We start from the raw sequence: 13,844 nt of genomic DNA on the forward strand, positions 1-13,844 counted from the left end.
TTTGTGAGGTCTCAGATGTAACGTAAAATGTCAGAGTTTTTCCACAATACCTGACAACCATTTAATTTCTGAGCTTCCGTGGCTCAATGGTTAGCGCGTTCGGCTGTAAACCAATAGGTTGGTGGTTCGAGCCCAACCGGGAGAGGTGTTGTAGGGTCTCAGATGTAACGTAATAAGTCATAACTTATCCACAATACCTGACAACCATTTAATTTCTGAGCTTCCGTGGCTCAATGGTTAGCGCGTTCGGCTGTAAACCAATAGGTTGGTGGTTCGAGCCCATCCGGGAGCGGTGTTGTGAGGTCTCAGATGTAACGTAAAATGTCAGAGTTTTTCCACAATACCTGACAACCATTTAATTTCTGAGCTTCCGTCGCTCAATGGTTAGCGCGTTCGGCTGTAAACCAATAGGTTGGTGGTTCGAGCCCAACCGGGAGAGGTGTTGTAGGGTCTCAGATGTAACGTAATAAGTCATAACTTATCCACAATACCTGACAACCATTCAATTTCTGAGCTTCCGTGGCTCAATGGTTAGCGCGTTCGGCTGTTAACCAATAGGTTGGTGGTTCGAGCCCATCCGGGAGCGGTGTTGTGAGGTCTCAGATGTAACGTAAAATGTCAGAGTTTTTCCACAATACCTGACGAACATTTCATTTTTGGGCTTCCTTGGCGCAATGATTAGCGCGTTCAGCTGTTAATCGAAATGTTGGTGGTTCGAGCCCAACCAGGGGAGGTGTTGTAGGGTCTCAGATGTAACGTAATAAGTCATAACTTATCCGCAATACCTGACAACCATTTAATTTCTGAGCTTCCGTGCCTCAATGGTTAGCGCGTTCGGCTGTAAACCAATAGGTTGGTGGTTCGAGCCCAACCGGGGGAGGTGTTGTAGGGTCTCAGATGTAACGTAATAAGTCATAACTTATCCGCAATACCTGACAACCATTTAATTTCTGAGCTTCCGTGGCTCAATGGTTAGCGCGTTCGGCTGTAAACCAATAGGTTGGTGGTTCGAGCCCATCCGGGAGCGGTGTTGTGAGGTCTCAGATGTAACGTAAAATGTCAGAGTTTTTCCACAATACCTGACAACCATTTAATTTCTGAGCTTCCGTGGCTCAATGGTTAGCGCGTTCGGCTGTAAACCAATAGGTTGGTGGTTCGAGCCCAACCGGGAGAGGTGTTGTAGGGTCTCAGATGTAACGTAATAAGTCATAACTTATCCGCAATACCTGACAACCATTTAATTTCTGAGCTTCCGTGGCTCAATGGTTAGCGCGTTCGGCTGTAAACCAATAGGTTGGTGGTTCGAGCCCAACCGGGGGAGGTGTTGTAGGGTCTCAGATGTAACGTAATAAGTCATAACTTATCCGCAATACCTGACAACCATTTAATTTCTGAGCTTCCGTGGCTCAATGGTTAGCGCGTTCGGCTGTAAACCAATAGGTTGGTGGTTCGAGCCCATCCGGGAGCGGTTTTGTGAGGTCTCAGATGTAACGTAAAATGTCAGAGTTTTTCCACAATACCTGACGAACATTTAATTTTTGGGCTTCCGTGGCGCAATGATTAGCGCGTTCAGCTGTTAATCGAAATGTTGGTGGTTCGAGCCCAACCGGGGGAGGTGTTGTAGGGTCTCAGATGTAACGTAATAAGTCATAACTTATCCGCAATACCTGACAACCATTTAATTTCTGAGCTTCCGTGGCTCAATGGTTAGCGCGTTCGGCTGTAAACCAATAGGTTGGTGGTTCGAGCCCATCCGGGAGCGGTGTTGTGAGGTCTCAGATGTAACGTAAAATGTCAGAGTTTTTCCACAATACCTGACAACCATTTAATTTCTGAGCTTCCGTGGCGCAATGGTTAGCGCGTTCGGCTGTAAACCAATAGGTTGGTGGTTCGAGCCCAACCGGGAGAGGTGTTGTAGGGTCTCAGATGTAACGTAATAAGTCATAACTTATCCGCGATACCTGACAACCATTTAATTTCTGAGCTTCCGTGGCTCAATGGTTAGCGCGTTCGGCTGTAAACCAATAGGTTGGTGGTTCGAGCCCATCCGGGAGCGGTGTTGTGAGGTCTCAGATGTAACGTAAAATGTCAGAGTTTTTCCACAATACCTGACAACCATTTAATTTCTGAGCTTCCGTGGCTCAATGGTTAGCGCGTTCGGCTGTAAACCAATAGGTTGGTGGTTCGAGCCCAACCGGGAGAGGTGTTGTAGGGTCTCAGATGTAACGTAATAAGTCATAACTTATCCGCAATACCTGACAACCATTTAATTTCTGAGCTTCCGTGGCTCAATGGTTAGCGCGTTCGGCTGTAAACCAATAGGTTGGTGGTTCGAGCCCAACCGGGGGAGGTGTTGTAGGGTCTCAGATGTAACGTAATAAGTCATAACTTATCCGCAATACCTGACAACCATTTAATTTCTGAGCTTCCGTGGTTCAATGGTTAGCGCGTTCGGCTGTAAACCAATAGGTTGGTGGTTCGAGCCCACCCGGGAGCGGTGATGTGGGATCTCAAATGTAACGTAGAAAGCCAAAGTTTTTCCACAATACCTGACGACCATTTATTTTTTGGGCTTCCTTGGCGCAATGGTTAGCGCGTTCGGCTGTTAACCGAAATGTTGGTGGTTCGAGCCCAACCGGGGGAGGTGTTGTAGGGTCTCAGATGTAACGTAATAAGTCATAACTTATCCGCAATACCTGACAACCATTTAATTTCTGAGCTTCCGTGGCTCAATGGTTAGCGCGTTCGGCTGTAAACCAATAGGTTGGTGGTTCGAGCCCAACCGGGGGAGGTGTTGTAGGGTCTCAGATGTAACGTAATAAGTCATAACTTATCCGCAATACCTGACAACCATTTAATTTCTGAGCTTCCGTGGCTCAATGGTTAGCGCGTTCGGCTGTAAACCAATAGGTTGGTGGTTCGAGCCCATCCGGGAGCGGTGTTGTGAGGTCTCAGATGTAACGTAAAATGTCAGAGTTTTTCCACAATACCTGACAACCATTTAATTTCTGAGCTTCCGTGGCTCAATGGTTAGCGCGTTCGGCTGTAAACCAATAGGTTGGTGGTTCGAGCCCAACCGGGAGAGGTGTTGTAGGGTCTCAGATGTAACGTAATAAGTCATAACTTATCCGCAATACCTGACAACCATTTAATTTCTGAGTTTCCGTGGCTCAATGGTTAGCGCGTTCGGCTGTAAACCAATAGGTTGGTGGTTCGAGCCCATCCGGGAGCGGTTTTGTGAGGTCTCAGATGTAACGTAAAATGTCAGAGTTTTTCCACAATACCTGACAACCATTTAATTTCTGAGCTTCCGTGGCTCAATGGTTAGCGCGTTCGGCTGTAAACCAATAGGTTGGTGGTTCGAGCCCAACCGGGAGAGGTGTTGTAGGGTCTCAGATGTAACGTAATAAGTCATAACTTATCCACAATACCTGACAACCATTTAATTTCTGAGCTTCCGTGGCTCAATGGTTAGCGCGTTCGGCTGTAAACCAATAGGTTGGTGGTTCGAGCCCATCCGGGAGCGGTGTTGTGAGGTCTCAGATGTAACGTAAAATGTCAGAGTTTTTCCACAATACCTGACAACCATTTAATTTCTGAGCTTCCGTCGCTCAATGGTTAGCGCGTTCGGCTGTAAACCAATAGGTTGGTGGTTCGAGCCCAACCGGGAGAGGTGTTGTAGGGTCTCAGATGTAACGTAATAAGTCATAACTTATCCACAATACCTGACAACCATTCAATTTCTGAGCTTCCGTGGCTCAATGGTTAGCGCGTTCGGCTGTTAACCAATAGGTTGGTGGTTCGAGCCCATCCGGGAGCGGTGTTGTGAGGTCTCAGATGTAACGTAAAATGTCAGAGTTTTTCCACAATACCTGACGAACATTTCATTTTTGGGCTTCCTTGGCGCAATGATTAGCGCGTTCAGCTGTTAATCGAAATGTTGGTGGTTCGAGCCCAACCAGGGGAGGTGTTGTAGGGTCTCAGATGTAACGTAATAAGTCATAACTTATCCGCAATACCTGACAACCATTTAATTTCTGAGCTTCCGTGCCTCAATGGTTAGCGCGTTCGGCTGTAAACCAATAGGTTGGTGGTTCGAGCCCAACCGGGGGAGGTGTTGTAGGGTCTCAGATGTAACGTAATAAGTCATAACTTATCCGCAATACCTGACAACCATTTAATTTCTGAGCTTCCGTGGCTCAATGGTTAGCGCGTTCGGCTGTAAACCAATAGGTTGGTGGTTCGAGCCCATCCGGGAGCGGTGTTGTGAGGTCTCAGATGTAACGTAAAATGTCAGAGTTTTTCCACAATACCTGACAACCATTTAATTTCTGAGCTTCCGTGGCTCAATGGTTAGCGCGTTCGGCTGTAAACCAATAGGTTGGTGGTTCGAGCCCAACCGGGAGAGGTGTTGTAGGGTCTCAGATGTAACGTAATAAGTCATAACTTATCCGCAATACCTGACAACCATTTAATTTCTGAGCTTCCGTGGCTCAATGGTTAGCGCGTTCGGCTGTAAACCAATAGGTTGGTGGTTCGAGCCCAACCGGGGGAGGTGTTGTAGGGTCTCAGATGTAACGTAATAAGTCATAACTTATCCGCAATACCTGACAACCATTTAATTTCTGAGCTTCCGTGGCTCAATGGTTAGCGCGTTCGGCTGTAAACCAATAGGTTGGTGGTTCGAGCCCATCCGGGAGCGGTTTTGTGAGGTCTCAGATGTAACGTAAAATGTCAGAGTTTTTCCACAATACCTGACGAACATTTAATTTTTGGGCTTCCGTGGCGCAATGATTAGCGCGTTCAGCTGTTAATCGAAATGTTGGTGGTTCGAGCCCAACCGGGGGAGGTGTTGTAGGGTCTCAGATGTAACGTAATAAGTCATAACTTATCCGCAATACCTGACAACCATTTAATTTCTGAGCTTCCGTGGCTCAATGGTTAGCGCGTTCGGCTGTAAACCAATAGGTTGGTGGTTCGAGCCCATCCGGGAGCGGTGTTGTGAGGTCTCAGATGTAACGTAAAATGTCAGAGTTTTTCCACAATACCTGACAACCATTTAATTTCTGAGCTTCCGTGGCGCAATGGTTAGCGCGTTCGGCTGTAAACCAATAGGTTGGTGGTTCGAGCCCAACCGGGAGAGGTGTTGTAGGGTCTCAGATGTAACGTAATAAGTCATAACTTATCCGCGATACCTGACAACCATTTAATTTCTGAGCTTCCGTGGCTCAATGGTTAGCGCGTTCGGCTGTAAACCAATAGGTTGGTGGTTCGAGCCCATCCGGGAGCGGTGTTGTGAGGTCTCAGATGTAACGTAAAATGTCAGAGTTTTTCCACAATACCTGACAACCATTTAATTTCTGAGCTTCCGTGGCTCAATGGTTAGCGCGTTCGGCTGTAAACCAATAGGTTGGTGGTTCGAGCCCAACCGGGAGAGGTGTTGTAGGGTCTCAGATGTAACGTAATAAGTCATAACTTATCCGCAATACCTGACAACCATTTAATTTCTGAGCTTCCGTGGCTCAATGGTTAGCGCGTTCGGCTGTAAACCAATAGGTTGGTGGTTCGAGCCCAACCGGGGGAGGTGTTGTAGGGTCTCAGATGTAACGTAATAAGTCATAACTTATCCGCAATACCTGACAACCATTTAATTTCTGAGCTTCCGTGGTTCAATGGTTAGCGCGTTCGGCTGTAAACCAATAGGTTGGTGGTTCGAGCCCACCCGGGAGCGGTGATGTGGGATCTCAAATGTAACGTAGAAAGCCAAAGTTTTTCCACAATACCTGACGACCATTTATTTTTTGGGCTTCCTTGGCGCAATGGTTAGCGCGTTCGGCTGTTAACCGAAATGTTGGTGGTTCGAGCCCAACCGGGGGAGGTGTTGTAGGGTCTCAGATGTAACGTAATAAGTCATAACTTATCCGCAATACCTGACAACCATTTAATTTCTGAGCTTCCGTGGCTCAATGGTTAGCGCGTTCGGCTGTAAACCAATAGGTTGGTGGTTCGAGCCCAACCGGGGGAGGTGTTGTAGGGTCTCAGATGTAACGTAATAAGTCATAACTTATCCGCAATACCTGACAACCATTTAATTTCTGAGCTTCCGTGGCTCAATGGTTAGCGCGTTCGGCTGTAAACCAATAGGTTGGTGGTTCGAGCCCATCCGGGAGCGGTGTTGTGAGGTCTCAGATGTAACGTAAAATGTCAGAGTTTTTCCACAATACCTGACAACCATTTAATTTCTGAGCTTCCGTGGCTCAATGGTTAGCGCGTTCGGCTGTAAACCAATAGGTTGGTGGTTCGAGCCCAACCGGGAGAGGTGTTGTAGGGTCTCAGATGTAACGTAATAAGTCATAACTTATCCACAATACCTGACAACCATTCAATTTCTGAGCTTCCGTGGCTCAATGGTTAGCGCGTTCGGCTGTTAACCAATAGATTGGTGGTTCGAGCCCATCCGGGGGCGGTGTTGTGAGGTCTCAGATGTAACGTAAAATGTCAGAGTTTTTCCACAATACCTGACGAACATTTCATTTTTGGGCTTCCGTGGCGCAATGATTAGCGCGTTCAGCTGTTAATCGAAATGTTGGTGGTTCGAGCCCAACCGGGGGAGGTGTTGTAGGGTCTCAGATGTAACGTAATAAGTCATAACTTATCCGCAATACCTGACAACCATTTAATTTCTGAGCTTCCGTGCCTCAATGGTTAGCGCGTTCGGCTGTAAACCAATAGGTTGGTGGTTCGAGCCCAACCGGGGGAGGTGTTGTAGGGTCTCAGATGTAACGTAATAAGTCATAACTTATCCGCAATACCTTACAACCATTTAATTTCTGAGCTTCCGTGGCACAATGGTTAGCGCGTTCGGCTGTAAACCAATAGGTTGGTGGTTCGAGCCCATCCGGGAGCGGTGTTGTGAGGTCTCAGATGTAACGTAAAATGTCAGAGTTTTTCCACAATACCTGACAACCATTTAATTTCTGAGCTTCCGTGGCTCAATGGTTAGCGCGTTCGGCTGTAAACCAATAGGTTGGTGGTTCGAGCCCAACCGGGAGAGGTGTTGTAGGGTCTCAGATGTAACGTAATAAGTCATAACTTATCCGCAATACCTGACAACCATTTAATTTCTGAGCTTCCGTGGCTCAATGGTTAGCGCGTTCGGCTGTAAACCAATAGGTTGGTGGTTCGAGCCCAACCGGGGGAGGTGTTGTAGGGTCTCAGATGTAACGTAATAAGTCATAACTTATCCGCAATACCTGACAACCATTTAATTTCTGAGCTTCCGTGGTTCAATGGTTAGCGCGTTCGGCTGTAAACCAATAGGTTGGTGGTTCGAGCCCACCCGGGAGCGGTGATGTGGGATCTCAAATGTAACGTAGAAAGCCAAAGTTTTTCCACAATACCTGACGACCATTTATTTTTTGGGCTTCCTTGGCGCAATGGTTAGCGCGTTCGGCTGTTAACCGAAATGTTGGTGGTTCGAGCCCAACCGGGAGAGGTGTTGTAGGGTCTCAGATGTAACGTAATAAGTCATAACTTATCCGCAATACCTGACAACCATTTAATTTCTGAGCTTCCGTGCCTCAATGGTTAGCGCGTTCGGCTGTAAACCAATAGGTTGGTGGTTCGAGCCCAACCGGGGGAGGTGTTGTAGGGTCTCAGATGTAACGTAATAAGTCATAACTTATCCGCAATACCTGACAACCATTTAATATCTGAGCTTCCGTGGCACAATGGTTAGCGCGTTCGGCTGTAAACCAATAGGTTGGTGGTTCGAGCCCATCCGGGAGCGGTGTTGTGAGGTCTCAGATGTAACGTAAAATGTCAGAGTTTTTCCACAATACCTGACAACCATTTAATTTCTGAGCTTCCGTGGCTCAATGGTTAGCACGTTCGGCTGTAAACCAATAGGTTGGTGGTTCGAGCCCAACCGGGAGAGGTGTTGTAGGGTCTCAGATGTAACGTAATAAGTCATAACTTATCCGCAATACCTGACAACCATTTAATTTCTGAGCTTCCGTGGCTCAATGGTTAGCGCGTTCGGCTGTAAACCAATAGGTTGGTGGTTCGAGCCCAACCGGGGGAGGTGTTGTAGGGTCTCAGATGTAACGTAATAAGTCATAACTTATCCGCAATACCTGACAACCATTTAACTTCTGAGCTTCCGTGGCTCAATGGTTAGCGCGTTCGGCTGTAAACCAATAGGTTGGTGGTTCGAGCCCATCCGGGAGCGGTGTTGTGAGGTCTCAGATGTAACGTAAAATGTCAGAGTTTTTCCACAATACCTGACAACCATTTAATTTCTGAGCTTCCGTGGCTCAATGGTTAGCGCGTTCGGCTGTAAACCAATAGGTTGGTGGTTCGAGCCCAACCGGGGGAGGTGTTGTAGGGTCTCAGATGTAACGTAATAAGTCATAACTTATCCGCAATACCTGACAACCATTTAATTTCTGAGCTTCCGTGGTTCAATGGTTAGCGCGTTCGGCTGTAAACCAATAGGTTGGTGGTTCGAGCCCACCCGGGAGCGGTGATGTGGGATCTCAAATGTAACGTAGAAAGCCAAAGTTTTTCCACAATACCTGACGACCATTTATTTTTTGGGCTTCCTTGGCGCAATGGTTAGCGCGTTCGGCTGTTAACCGAAATGTTGGTGGTTCGAGCCCAACCGGGAGAGGTGTTGTAGGGTCTCAGATGTAACGTAATAAGTCATAACTTATCCGCAATACCTGACAACCATTTAATTTCTGAGCTTCCGTGCCTCAATGGTTAGCGCGTTCGGCTGTAAACCAATAGGTTGGTGGTTCGAGCCCAACCGGGGGAGGTGTTGTAGGGTCTCAGATGTAACGTAATAAGTCATAACTTATCCGCAATACCTGACAACCATTTAATTTCTGAGCTTCCGTGGCACAATGGTTAGCGCGTTCGGCTGTAAACCAATAGGTTGGTGGTTCGAGCCCATCCGGGAGCGGTGTTGTGAGGTCTCAGATGTAACGTAAAATGTCAGAGTTTTTCCACAATACCTGACAACCATTTAATTTCTGAGCTTCCGTGGCTCAATGGTTAGCACGTTCGGCTGTAAACCAATAGGTTGGTGGTTCGAGCCCAACCGGGAGAGGTGTTGTAGGGTCTCAGATGTAACGTAATAAGTCATAACTTATCCGCAATACCTGACAACCATTTAATTTCTGAGCTTCCGTGGCTCAATGGTTAGCGCGTTCGGCTGTAAACCAATAGGTTGGTGGTTCGAGCCCAACCGGGGGAGGTGTTGTAGGGTCTCAGATGTAACGTAATAAGTCATAACTTATCCGCAATACCTGACAACCATTTAACTTCTGAGCTTCCGTGGCTCAATGGTTAGCGCGTTCGGCTGTAAACCAATAGGTTGGTGGTTCGAGCCCATCCGGGAGCGGTGTTGTGAGGTCTCAGATGTAACGTAAAATGTCAGAGTTTTTCCACAATACCTGACAACCATTTAATTTCTGAGCTTCCGTGGCTCAATGGTTAGCGCGTTCGGCTGTAAACCAATAGGTTGGTGGTTCGAGCCCAACCGGGAGAGGTGTTGTAGGGTCTCAGATGTAACGTAATAAGTCATAACTTATCCACAATACCTGACAACCATTCAATTTCTGAGCTTCCGTGGCTCAATGGTTAGCGCGTTCGGCTGTTAACCAATAGGTTGGTGGTTCGAGCCCATCCGGGAGCGGTGTTGTGAGGTCTCAGATGTAACGTAAAATGTCAGAGTTTTTCCACAATACCTGACGAACATTTAATTTTTGGGCTTCCGTGGCGCAATGATTAGCGCGTTCAGCTGTTAATCGAAATGTTGGTGGTTCGAGCCCAACCGGGGGAGGTGTTGTAGGGTCTCAGATGTAACGTAATAAGTCATAACTTGCCCGCAATACCTGACAACCATTTAATTTCTGAGCTTCCGTGGCTCAATGGTTAGCGCGTTCGGCTGTAAACCAATAGGTTGGTGGTTCGAGCCCATCCGGGAGCGGTGTTGTGAGGTCTCAGATGTAACGTAAAATGTCAGAGTTTTTCCACAATACCTGACAACCATTTAATTTCTGAGCTTCCGTGGCTCAATGGTTAGCGCGTTCGGCTGTAAACCAATAGGTTGGTGGTTCGAGCCCAACCGGGAGAGGTGTTGTATGGTCTCAGATGTAACGTAATAAGTCATAACTTATCCACAATACCTGACAACCATTCAATTTCTGAGCTTCCGTGGCTCAATGGTTAGCGCGTTCGGCTGTTAACCAATAGGTTGGTGGTTCGAGCCCATCCGGGAGCGGTGTTGTGAGGTCTCAGATGTAACGTAAAATGTCAGAGTTTTTCCACAATACCTGACGAACATTTAATTTTTGGGCTTCCGTGGCGCAATGATTAGCGCGTTCAGCTGTTAATCGAAATGTTGGTGGTTCGAGCCCAACCGGGGGAGGTGTTGTAGGGTCTCAGATGTAACGTAATAAGTCATAACTTATCCGCAATACCTGACAACCATTTAATTTCTGAGCTTCCGTGGCTCAATGGTTAGCGCGTTCGGCTGTAAACCAATAGGTTGGTGGTTCGAGCCCAACCGGGAGAGGTGTTGTAGGGTCTCAGATGTAACGTAATAAGTCATAACTTATCCAAAATACCTGACAGCCATTCAATTTCTGAGCTTCCGTGGCTCAATGGTTAGCGCGTTCGGCTGTTAACCAATAGGTTGGTGGTTCGAGCCCATCCGGGAGCGGTTTTGTGAGGTCTCAGATGTAACGTAAAATGTAAGAGTTTTTCCACAATACCTGACGAACATTTAATTTTTGGGCTTCCGTGGCGCAATGATTAGCGCGTTCAGCTGTTAATCGAAATGTTGGTGGTTCGAGCCCAACCGGGGGAGGTGTTGTAGGGTCTCAGATGTAACGTAATAAGTCATAACTTATCCGCAATACCTGACAACCATTTAATTTCTGAGCTTCCGTGGCTCAATGGTTAGCGCGTTCGGCTGTAAACCAATAGGTTGGTGGTTCGAGCCCAACCGGGGGAGGTGTTGTAGGGTCTCAGATGTAACGTAATAAGTCATAACTTATCCGCAATACCTGACAACCATTTAATTTCTGAGCTTCCGTGGTTCAATGGTTAGCGCGTTCGGCTGTAAACCAATAGGTTGGTGGTTCGAGCCCATCCGGGAGCGGTGTTGTGAGGTCTCAGATGTAACGTAAAATGTCAGAGTTTTTCCACAATACCTGACAACCATTTAATTTCTGAGCTTCCGTGGCTCAATGGTTAGCGCGTTCGGCTGTAAACCAATAGGTTGGTGGTTCGAGCCCAACCGGGAGAGGTGTTGTAGGGTCTCAGATGTAACGTAATAAGTCATAACTTATCCACAATACCTGACAACCATTCAATTTCTGAGCTTCCGTGGCTCAATGGTTAGCGCGTTCGGCTGTTAACCAATAGGTTGGTGGTTCGAGCCCATCCGGGAGCGGTGTAGTGAGGTCTCAGATGTAACGTAAAATGTCAGAGTTTTTCCACAATACCTAACGAACATTTAATTTTTGGGCTTCCGTGGCGCAATGATTAGCGCGTTCAGCTGTTAATCGAAATGTTGGTGGTTCGAGCCCAACCGGGGGAGGTGTTGTAGGGTCTCAGATGTAACGTAATAAGTCATAACTTATCCGCAATACCTGACAACCATTTAATTTCTGAGCTTCCGTGGCTCAATGGTTAGCGCGTTCGGCTGTAAACCAATAGGTTGGTGGTTCGAGCCCAACCGGGAGAGGTGTTGTAGGGTCTCAGATGTAACGTAATAAGTCATAATTTATCCAAAATACCTGACAGCCATTCAATTTCTGAGCTTCCGTGGCTCAATGGTTAGCGCGTTCGGCTGTTAACCAATAGGTTGGTGGTTCGAGCCCATCCGGGAGCGGTTTTGTGAGGTCTCAGATGTAACGTAAAATGTAAGAGTTTTTCCACAATACCTGACGAACATTTAATTTTTGGGCTTCCGTGGCGCAATGATTAGCGCGTTCAGCTGTTAATCGAAATGTTGGTGGTTCGAGCCCAACCGGGGGAGGTGTTGTAGGGTCTCAGATGTAACGTAATAAGTCATAACTTATCCGCAATACCTGACAACCATTTAATTTCTGAGCTTCCGTGGCTCAATGGTTAGCGCGTTCGGCTGTAAACCAATAGGTTGGTGGTTCGAGCCCAACCGGGGGAGGTGTTGTAGGGTCTCAGATGTAACGTAATAAGTCATAACTTATCCGCAATACCTGACAACCATTTAATTTCTGAGCTTCCGTGGTTCAATGGTTAGCGCGTTCGGCTGTAAACCAATAGGTTGGTGGTTCGAGCCCATCCGGGAGCGGTGTTGTGAGGTCTCAGATGTAACGTAAAATGTCAGAGTTTTTCCACAATACCTGACAACCATTTAATTTCTGAGCTTCCGTGGCTCAATGGTTAGCGCGTTCGGCTGTAAACCAATAGGTTGGTGGTTCGAGCCCAACCGGGAGAGGTGTTGTAGGGTCTCAGATGTAACGTAATAAGTCATAACTTATCCACAATACCTGACAACCATTCAATTTCTGAGCTTCCGTGGCTCAATGGTTAGCGCGTTCGGCTGTTAACCAATAGGTTGGTGGTTCGAGCCCATCCGGGAGCGGTGTAGTGAGGTCTCAGATGTAACGTAAAATGTCAGAGTTTTTCCACAATACCTAACGAACATTTAATTTTTGGGCTTCCGTGGCGCAATGATTAGCGCGTTCAGCTGTTAATCGAAATGTTGGTGGTTCGAGCCCAACCGGGGGAGGTGTTGTAGGGTCTCAGATGTAACGTAATAAGTCATAACTTGCCCGCAATACCTGACAACCATTTAATTTCTGAGCTTCCGTGGTTCAATGGTTAGCGCGTTCGGCTGTAAACCAATAGGTTGGTGGTTCGAGCCCATCCGGGAGCGGTGTTGTGATGTCTCAGATGTAACGTAAAATGTCAGAGTTTTTCCACAATACCTGACAACCATTTAATTTCTGAGCTTCCGTGGCTCAATGGTTAGCGCGTTCGGCTGTAAACCAATAGGTTGGTGGTTCGAGCCCAACCGGGAGAGGTGTTGTATGGTCTCAGATGTAACGTAATAAGTCATAACTTATCCACAATACCTGACAACCATTCAATTTCTGAGCTTCCGTGGCTCAATGGTTAGCGCGTTCGGCTGTTAACCAATAGGTTGGTGGTTCGAGCCCATCCGGGAGCGGTGTTGTGAGGTCTCAGATGTAACGTAAAATGTCAGAGTTTTTCCACAATACCTGACGAACATTTAATTTTTGGGCTTCCGTGGCGCAATGATTAGCGCGTTCAGCTGTTAATCGAAATGTTGGTGGTTCGAGCCCAACCGGGGGAGGTGTTGTAGGGTCTCAGATGTAACGTAATAAGTCATAACTTATCCGCAATACCTGACAACCATTTAATTTCTGAGCTTCCGTGGCTCAATGGTTAGCGCGTTCGGCTGTAAACCAATAGGTTGGTGGTTCGAGCCCAACCGGGAGCGGTGTTGTGAGGTCTCAGATGTGACGTAAAAAGTCAAGGTTTTTACACAATACCTGACGAGCATTTAATTTTTGGGCTTCTGTGGCGCAATGGTTAGCGCGTTGGGCTGTTAACCAATAGGTTGGTGGTTCGAGCCCATCCGGGAGCGGTGTTGTGAGGTCTCAGATGTGACGTAAAAAGTCAAGGTTTTTACACAATACCTGACGACCATTTATTATTTGGGCTTCCTTGGCGCAATGGTTAGCGCGTTCGGCTGTTAACTGAAAGGTTGGTGGTTCAAGCCCAACCGGGAGAGGTGTTGTGGGGTCTCAGATGTAGCGTAA

The 13,844-nt window shown here is 47.2% G+C and overlaps 18 non-coding genes across 18 annotated transcripts; all 18 read left to right on the forward strand.

Moving 5' to 3' along the window:
* The first annotated feature begins 219 nt into the window (after positions 1-219).
* TRNAY-GUA (transfer RNA tyrosine (anticodon GUA)) lies at positions 220-292 on the forward strand. Its single transcript has one exon. It is a non-coding gene; the product is annotated as a tRNA-Tyr (tRNA).
* A 662-nt stretch (positions 293-954) lies between these two features.
* TRNAY-GUA (transfer RNA tyrosine (anticodon GUA)) lies at positions 955-1,027 on the forward strand. Its single transcript has one exon. It is a non-coding gene; the product is annotated as a tRNA-Tyr (tRNA).
* Positions 1,028-1,395: 368 nt separating this feature from the next.
* Positions 1,396-1,468, forward strand: TRNAY-GUA (transfer RNA tyrosine (anticodon GUA)). Its single transcript has one exon. It is a non-coding gene; the product is annotated as a tRNA-Tyr (tRNA).
* A 221-nt stretch (positions 1,469-1,689) lies between these two features.
* On the forward strand, positions 1,690-1,762 carry TRNAY-GUA (transfer RNA tyrosine (anticodon GUA)). The gene has a single exon. It is a non-coding gene; the product is annotated as a tRNA-Tyr (tRNA).
* A 221-nt stretch (positions 1,763-1,983) lies between these two features.
* On the forward strand, positions 1,984-2,056 carry TRNAY-GUA (transfer RNA tyrosine (anticodon GUA)). The gene has a single exon. It is a non-coding gene; the product is annotated as a tRNA-Tyr (tRNA).
* An 809-nt stretch (positions 2,057-2,865) lies between these two features.
* TRNAY-GUA (transfer RNA tyrosine (anticodon GUA)) lies at positions 2,866-2,938 on the forward strand. Its single transcript has one exon. It is a non-coding gene; the product is annotated as a tRNA-Tyr (tRNA).
* Positions 2,939-3,453: 515 nt separating this feature from the next.
* TRNAY-GUA (transfer RNA tyrosine (anticodon GUA)) lies at positions 3,454-3,526 on the forward strand. Its single transcript has one exon. It is a non-coding gene; the product is annotated as a tRNA-Tyr (tRNA).
* Positions 3,527-4,188: 662 nt separating this feature from the next.
* On the forward strand, positions 4,189-4,261 carry TRNAY-GUA (transfer RNA tyrosine (anticodon GUA)). Its single transcript has one exon. It is a non-coding gene; the product is annotated as a tRNA-Tyr (tRNA).
* Positions 4,262-4,629: 368 nt separating this feature from the next.
* TRNAY-GUA (transfer RNA tyrosine (anticodon GUA)) lies at positions 4,630-4,702 on the forward strand. The gene has a single exon. It is a non-coding gene; the product is annotated as a tRNA-Tyr (tRNA).
* Positions 4,703-4,923: 221 nt separating this feature from the next.
* On the forward strand, positions 4,924-4,996 carry TRNAY-GUA (transfer RNA tyrosine (anticodon GUA)). The gene has a single exon. It is a non-coding gene; the product is annotated as a tRNA-Tyr (tRNA).
* Positions 4,997-5,217: 221 nt separating this feature from the next.
* Positions 5,218-5,290, forward strand: TRNAY-GUA (transfer RNA tyrosine (anticodon GUA)). The gene has a single exon. It is a non-coding gene; the product is annotated as a tRNA-Tyr (tRNA).
* Positions 5,291-6,099: 809 nt separating this feature from the next.
* On the forward strand, positions 6,100-6,172 carry TRNAY-GUA (transfer RNA tyrosine (anticodon GUA)). The gene has a single exon. It is a non-coding gene; the product is annotated as a tRNA-Tyr (tRNA).
* Positions 6,173-6,834: 662 nt separating this feature from the next.
* TRNAY-GUA (transfer RNA tyrosine (anticodon GUA)) lies at positions 6,835-6,907 on the forward strand. The gene has a single exon. It is a non-coding gene; the product is annotated as a tRNA-Tyr (tRNA).
* An 809-nt stretch (positions 6,908-7,716) lies between these two features.
* TRNAY-GUA (transfer RNA tyrosine (anticodon GUA)) lies at positions 7,717-7,789 on the forward strand. The gene has a single exon. It is a non-coding gene; the product is annotated as a tRNA-Tyr (tRNA).
* A 368-nt stretch (positions 7,790-8,157) lies between these two features.
* TRNAY-GUA (transfer RNA tyrosine (anticodon GUA)) lies at positions 8,158-8,230 on the forward strand. Its single transcript has one exon. It is a non-coding gene; the product is annotated as a tRNA-Tyr (tRNA).
* Positions 8,231-8,892: 662 nt separating this feature from the next.
* On the forward strand, positions 8,893-8,965 carry TRNAY-GUA (transfer RNA tyrosine (anticodon GUA)). The gene has a single exon. It is a non-coding gene; the product is annotated as a tRNA-Tyr (tRNA).
* Positions 8,966-9,333: 368 nt separating this feature from the next.
* TRNAY-GUA (transfer RNA tyrosine (anticodon GUA)) lies at positions 9,334-9,406 on the forward strand. The gene has a single exon. It is a non-coding gene; the product is annotated as a tRNA-Tyr (tRNA).
* A 515-nt stretch (positions 9,407-9,921) lies between these two features.
* On the forward strand, positions 9,922-9,994 carry TRNAY-GUA (transfer RNA tyrosine (anticodon GUA)). Its single transcript has one exon. It is a non-coding gene; the product is annotated as a tRNA-Tyr (tRNA).
* Positions 9,995-13,844: the final 3,850 nt, after the last annotated feature.

This window comes from Phalangium opilio, unplaced genomic scaffold, assembly GCF_054372755.1.
Source record: "Phalangium opilio isolate 3A_F unplaced genomic scaffold, DU_Popi_V2 ptg000054l_1, whole genome shotgun sequence".
In the NCBI taxonomy this organism is placed as follows: Eukaryota; Metazoa; Arthropoda; class Arachnida; order Opiliones; family Phalangiidae; genus Phalangium; species Phalangium opilio.